The sequence below is a fragment of the Arachis ipaensis genome, chromosome B10, assembly GCF_000816755.2.
Source record: "Arachis ipaensis cultivar K30076 chromosome B10, Araip1.1, whole genome shotgun sequence".
Taxonomy (NCBI): domain Eukaryota; kingdom Viridiplantae; phylum Streptophyta; class Magnoliopsida; order Fabales; family Fabaceae; genus Arachis; species Arachis ipaensis.
Window position 1 is genome coordinate 13,616,353 of NC_029794.2, and position 6,798 is coordinate 13,623,150.

The 6,798-nt window shown below is 36.0% G+C and overlaps 1 pseudogene; it reads left to right on the forward strand.

The window, feature by feature from the left end:
* Nucleotides 1,323-6,569, forward strand: LOC107620171 (annotated as a pseudogene).

Below are 6,798 nucleotides of genomic sequence, written 5' to 3' on the forward strand. Positions count from 1 at the left end.
GAAGGGTGGAAGAAGGAGAAGAGGATGAAGAAAGAAGAAGGAAAGTCCTCGGGGGTGGTGGTGGGTCCCGAGGATGAGAAGTATAGGTTAGGGTATGGGGTAGCAGGGAAGGGTGTGAAGATGCCTTGGTATCTTGAGATTCATAATTGCGCCGATGAGAAGGGCGGTGGGGATGATAGTGATGGGGAAGTGAAGAATGAGAACAAGAAGAAGAATAGGAGGAAAACTTTGGAGGAGTTGAGGGAAGAGAGGTTGAAGAGGGAGAAGCACGAGAAGGAGTGGGAGAGGAATGATTGCCAATACGACGACGTTTTCCATCCTCCAGTGTGGCAATCATTTGCCACGTCACTCCCGCCGGCAAGCAATATGAACGAAAAATTCGAGAGGGACCACGTTGATGCATTTTTTGCAATCTGGAGGACGTAATTAGTGCAATTGAAAAGTCAGGGACTAAATCGGTGTATTTTGTGAATCTCAGTGATCACTTTGGGGTTTAACTCGATTTGTGCTCCATGTAACTGGGTAGCTTGATATAAGGAATCTTCTATACCTTTTTTTTCTTTTTCTTTTTTAGATTGAGTTTATTCATTTTGGATCGGATATTAATTATGGGTTAGGATATGAACAAGTATCATTAGAAATTCGCTCTTTATCTGTTAATTGAATTATTTCTCAAGAAAATCAAGATCCTATTGTCTTACTTAAAAGATGCAGGTCTTTCAATTAAACAAATAACACGTGTGTTGGAACTTGAGAAAAACATTAAGAATGGTCACCTTGTTTTTGAAAAAAGATGTTAACAATCTTTTTGAAAACATAAAGAAACAAATAGCAGGGAATGATGCTATGATACTGATACGGACAGATGACACGACACGACATGGGATACGCCGACACGCGAATTTTAAAATTTTATAAGACACTGGGACACGCATATATATAAAATATAAAGTATTTTTTAGATAAATCGTAATTGATATTTGATATTTTATTGATATTAAATTATAAATTAAAATTTTTAATTTTTTAATGTCTTATTTTAATTATATCAAGTATTTAAAATATTTTTTATTTTAATAAATAATAATATATACTATATCTAAATTTATTTTAAAAATATATGTTAAGAATAAGACTAGACACGCAGACACGTGATTGTATTTAGGTATGTCTAGAAGTGTTCGGAGAAGATTTTTTTTTATTAAGACACGGTTGGACACAGCAGACACGCGTGTCGGACGAGTGTCGGTGAGTGTCGTGTCCAAAATATGTCCGACACGCGGACACGATAACCCAGCGAAGTGTCCGTGCTTCATAGCTTGATGGCGATGCTAATCCTGGAGCTGGTGGTGTTCGTGGCGGTGGAGAGATTTGGATGGGTAGCGATTCGGATTGGGCATGACATCATGGTGAGGAGGAGGATGTGCACGTGGTTGCTGTCGAAGATGTTTGTGGCAGTTTTGGGGCTATTCGGTGGAAGGTGGTTTAGGGTGATGGTGGTGGTGGTTTAGGGCGAGAAAGAGAAGAGTGGGAGGAAGAGGAAACCACGGTGGTAGTGGTGAAGGTGAAACTCGATGATGATGGAGATGGAGATGAGAAGAGAAAGAAGAAGAAGAAAAGGAGGAAATGGAGGAGAAGAGGAGGAGGATAAAGAAGAAGAAGAGGAAGATGTCAAGAGGGGTTTTTAGTCCCTCTAACCAAAGGATTTGACACGTGGCACTAACACTTTAACACATTAAACTCCACCGGACACGTTATATAGGTAACCCTTTGGCAATTGGTAGTAGGGGTTGATTTGTCCAATTTCTTTTTATAGGCGGGACCTGATTGAGGTTTAATGATGATTAAAGTGTTATATATCTCACGGAAAAAAGGTCAAAGCCGAAAAGGATATTTACCCTTAATATTATTATTCCTTTCTCATCCTTTAAATTGTTCACTACTTAATCACACTAAAACTATTCAATTTTCTTCCACAATTTATATATTAATTTACTCTTAATTAATTAAAAATTGATATATTCCAAGATTATTGTGTAGTAATACGATAATAATTAATTAATTGAAGGGGCAAGTTCTGAAATTAGAGCTGAAACAGCAAGGGTGTTAGCAAAGAGAGGAGTAAGAGTAGTTATTGCAGCAAAAGAGTTAAAGAAAGCAAAAGATGTGATAGAGAATATCCGAAAGGAGACATCAAATGCTAAGGTTTTTCTGTTAGAGATTGATTTTAGCTCTTTTGCTTTTATTCATAGATTTTGTTTTGGGTTCTTAGCTTTGAAACTCTCTCTCTCTCCTTATTAAAATTCTATATTTAGGATGCAATGACTTTTGTTTTGACAGAAACAATATAAAAATATTCTCTCCAAACCTTGAATTCTCTGAAGATAAATTTAAAATGACATTTTCTACAAATTATTTAGGTACAATTTTCAATATTTATATATAATTACATTCTTCAATGATCGAATATACTAAAAAACAGAGATAGACTAATACGTTCAATTAACAATGTCTCAAATTAAGTAAACATGACAAAGATCTTAGTCTCTATCCCACCAAAAAAAACTAATATGTATTTGGATAATATATATTCATCTGCTTAAGGAAGTATCCAAAAGTTGAATTTCACTAAGTGAATACATAGCAATTACTCATCCGCTTAAAAAAGTATTAAGGAGGTTTAATTCCACCTAGTGGATATATAGCAATTCATTGACTACTAACAAATCATTAATAACAAACCCTTACATAAAATTATGATCTTTGAGAAATTAGTTATTGGTATATAAAATTAGAGAATACCGACATACAAAAAATAAATTTTTTGAATGATTTAATAAAGTTGTGCTATTATATTTTATGAATTAATGTATTTAAACATTTTGTAAAAATGGGCTATTAAATATCCTTGTTATTGGTCAATCTAATCTCCTATCTTCATTAATAATCAGTAGACACTTCTTAATTAGCTGAGAAAAGTTGATATCATATGAAGAAAAATGAGAAGCAACATCTAACATGTTTATATGTTTAAAGCCTTCTAAAATAAGAAAAGGAGCAATATTGTAAACAATACTTTTTTATGCAGGACCATCATTTTATTATGGAGCAAGCTTTGAAATACTTTAGCCTTCATTCAGGATGACAGGGTCCTCATATCTCGCATCTCTTGTTTGTTGATGATCTGTTTTTATTCATGGAAGCATCCCCAGAACAGATGAGAATTGCTATAGAGAGTTTGGAGGAATTTAAAAAGGCTTCGGGCTTTAAGGTAAATCCAATGAAAACTTCACTTTATTTCTCCAAGAATGTTGTTGTACGGACCAGACAAGAGATTGTTAGATTGAGTGGTTTTTCTGAAGTGGAAAGTCTAGGAAGGTATTTTGATGCCATATTTAATAATAAGAAAAAAGAGAAGGATAAATTTAAAAACATTATTGATAGAGTGGCTGGGAAGTTGAAAGGGTGAAAAGCAAAGTGTCTTTCGTTGGGAGCGAGAATTACTTTAGTGCAGTTTGCCATAAGTCCTTCAATTAACTTTGATATGATGTACACCTCCATACCAGAGGGAGTTTGTTTGGAAATTGAAAAAATGCAAAGAAAATTTATATAGGGAGAGGAGACTAATAAGAGAAGAATACACAATGTTAACTGGGAGGTTCTATGCAAACCAAAAATAATTAGAGGAATGGAGATCAAAAGGCTTGAGGCAATGAATGAAGTTTTTCTTGTTAAACTGTTATGGCATCTACTAAAGAATGAGAAGGCTTTGTGGTCTGAGGTTCTAAGAAGTAAGTACGGGAGAGGAAAAAATTTACTCCATGAACTTCAAATATGCTCATCAGATTCAACACTATGGAGAAGCTTGGCCAAAGTTTGGAATTGCTTGATCCAAAATACTTACATCTCTATTGGGGATGGAAGATCAACTAAGCTTTGGACTGATAAATGGATAAAGGGAGGCTCCCCTTTAATCCAATGCATTGCTGCGGGAGAGGAGGTGGATCTCAGTCTAACAGTGCATAATGCCATCACTGTAGCAGGGGAATGGAATGTAACTTATTTGCAGAATTTTCTGACTGAAGACATCTTAAGTACCATCAAAGCCATGCCGCCAGCGATGGACTCTATGGGACAGGACACGTTAACCTAAGAGCTCACAAATGACGGAGAATTCTCAGTATCTAGCGCCTATAGCGCACTAGCTCAGCATGAGGAAGAGCAAGACCAAGTTTGGACCCTGATATGGAGGTGGAAAGGACCTCACATAATAAAAATTTTTCTTTGGATGGTGGTTCATAAGAAAATACTCACATCAAAGAGAAGAGCAAGAATGTTCTTCTTTAGAGCTCCCTTCTATTCTTGAATTCGGTGGAATCTGACTGCGGATCAGACCAAAAGCGATTGGATGACGTAATTTTTTGTAACTTGTTGGTGGATATGGTAGTGGAGGAACAAATAAATCTTCACACTTCCTTTTTGTAGATCTCAAAATGCCGACCATCTTATTCAGAAATACATTAAGAATATAGAAGAAGTCTTTGAGAGGACCAAACCCTTGGAGAATCAGCAAACGCGGGAGGAGATACATATTGGCTGGTTGAAGCCACCAGAGGGATGGTCAAAGCTCAACTCAAACGGAGCTGTGAGCGGGAATCCAGGAAAGGCGAGATGTGGAGGCTTAATTAGAGATAAGAATGGAAGGTGGATCGCTGGGTATATATAGTGAACATAGGAACATGTACCTCAATTCAAGCCGAGTTGTGGGGAATATTCCATGGTATTAAAATTGCATGGAAGTTGGGCTTAAGATTTTTGGTAGTGGAGTCAGACTCCAAGGTAGTAGTGGATATGATCAACAAGGCAAAGGATTCAACACAACATCCAGTGCCTTTAATAAGAAGAATTGGTGATTATCTCAAAAGGAATTGGTGTATTCAAATCAAGCATATCTATCGAGCAGCAAACCAATGAGCGGACTCGCTTGACAAGGAGAGTTTTAAAATTAATCCTGGCTTTCTTTTTATAGATCAGTTCCCGACTAGATTAAGACTAATTTTTACTAATGATTGTAGAGGGATATCTTTTTCTCGAATAGTTGCTGCTTTATAATTTTTAGGCTTTGGCCACGTCACAATACAAAAAAAAAATACTTTAGCCTTCATTTTTTTTTTTTTTTGGTCATGCCTTCATTTTTAATAAACAAATATATCAATCACCGAGCAAGAGCAAGCATGCGCCATTTTTTAATTGATTCCAAATCAAAACAAACTACATGGCCCATTCCCATAATATAATACTTCTATTGATTATGTTTTGTTGTTCTCCTTATCTGAACCAAAGAATCGAAGACAACAAAAAGAGAGGGGGTAAAGAAAAATAATGAACAAACAGAAAAGGAGACATGATTAGAGGACACAATAAATAAAATACAACAAAATTCAAGATGGGTCGTAAAGAAAAAGAAAAGTCACATAATTCATTTGTTTACTATTTTCCAACTTTAATTGCAGGACATTTTTTGTTAACGAAGATTCTATTAGAGAAATTGATAGATACAGCAAAGAAGACAGGCATTGAAGGAAGAATAATAAACGTTTCCTCTGTCATCCAGAGGCTGTTTTCGCTTCAATGACATGGTCGCCGGAAAAAAGTACCACCATCACTTGCTTCTTATATGCTAAATTTTCAGAACATGTCTAACAATTGCACTAAATGATGGATACTAACCATTGTAATTCTCTTCCCCATGACAAATGCAGCTATAATGGCACACGCTTATATGCTCAGTCAAAATTGGCCAGCATTCTACATGTGAAGGAAATGGCTAGACAGCACAAGGTTAGAATGACATCATAATAACACACCTAAACTTTATGTTTCATTATGCTACGAAAGTTAAAACTTTGCATGTCCCTCTAAAATATTCTTGGAAATTGGGTGATAACACAGCCAAGGAATGCTAGAGTAACTATCAATGCAGTTCATCCAAGAATTATTAGAGCTCATCGGGGCTTAATTACGGGTAAGAACAAACGCTAATTATTTTGGCATCGGTATGGTTGTTTCACACTTTGATATAAGATTGAAGAAGTTACTCAACGTTCACATAACTTCCTTGCAGATTCCCTATTTTTCATCGCATCCAAGTTACTCAAATCAATATCGCAGGGTGCGGCAACCACATGTTATGTTGCTCTAAGTCCACAAGCAGAAAGGGCGAGTGAGAAATATTTCAGATTGCAACAAATGTAACTGCTCAAGAATAGAGTACACTTTATGTGACTGGCAATCATAATCACTAGGTGTCTAGGTCACATGGTAATTTTACAGCAACTTTCACACGCAAAAGCTTGATACATAATGGTTAACAATAAGAAAATTCACACAAAAGGGTAGCCAAAAAGAAAACACAAAAACCATGGAGATCTAACTGAATACACTGCTTCATTTACAAAGCCAATGCAAGATATTGGTACCATAAGTCCATAACGACGGATATCAAGGGAGGGAGAGGGGGATATAAAAAGAAGCAATTTCCACATAAGGAACACGGCTTTTCAAAAAAGCTACATTAAATTCCTGTTTCCCAATACATAATAAGATACAATATCCATTTTTTGGAGATCTCTAATCTGCTATATACAGACATCGAGAAGGTAAATAAATCTGAAGTGTCTGTTAGCTCTTAGCAACGTTAACCATAAGTCATGCCTATAAAGATCACTTCAGCAAACTCAGCATGCATCATAAAATGAGGAGGCAAGCATCCTCCATTTGGATTCATCTCGTGGCCTG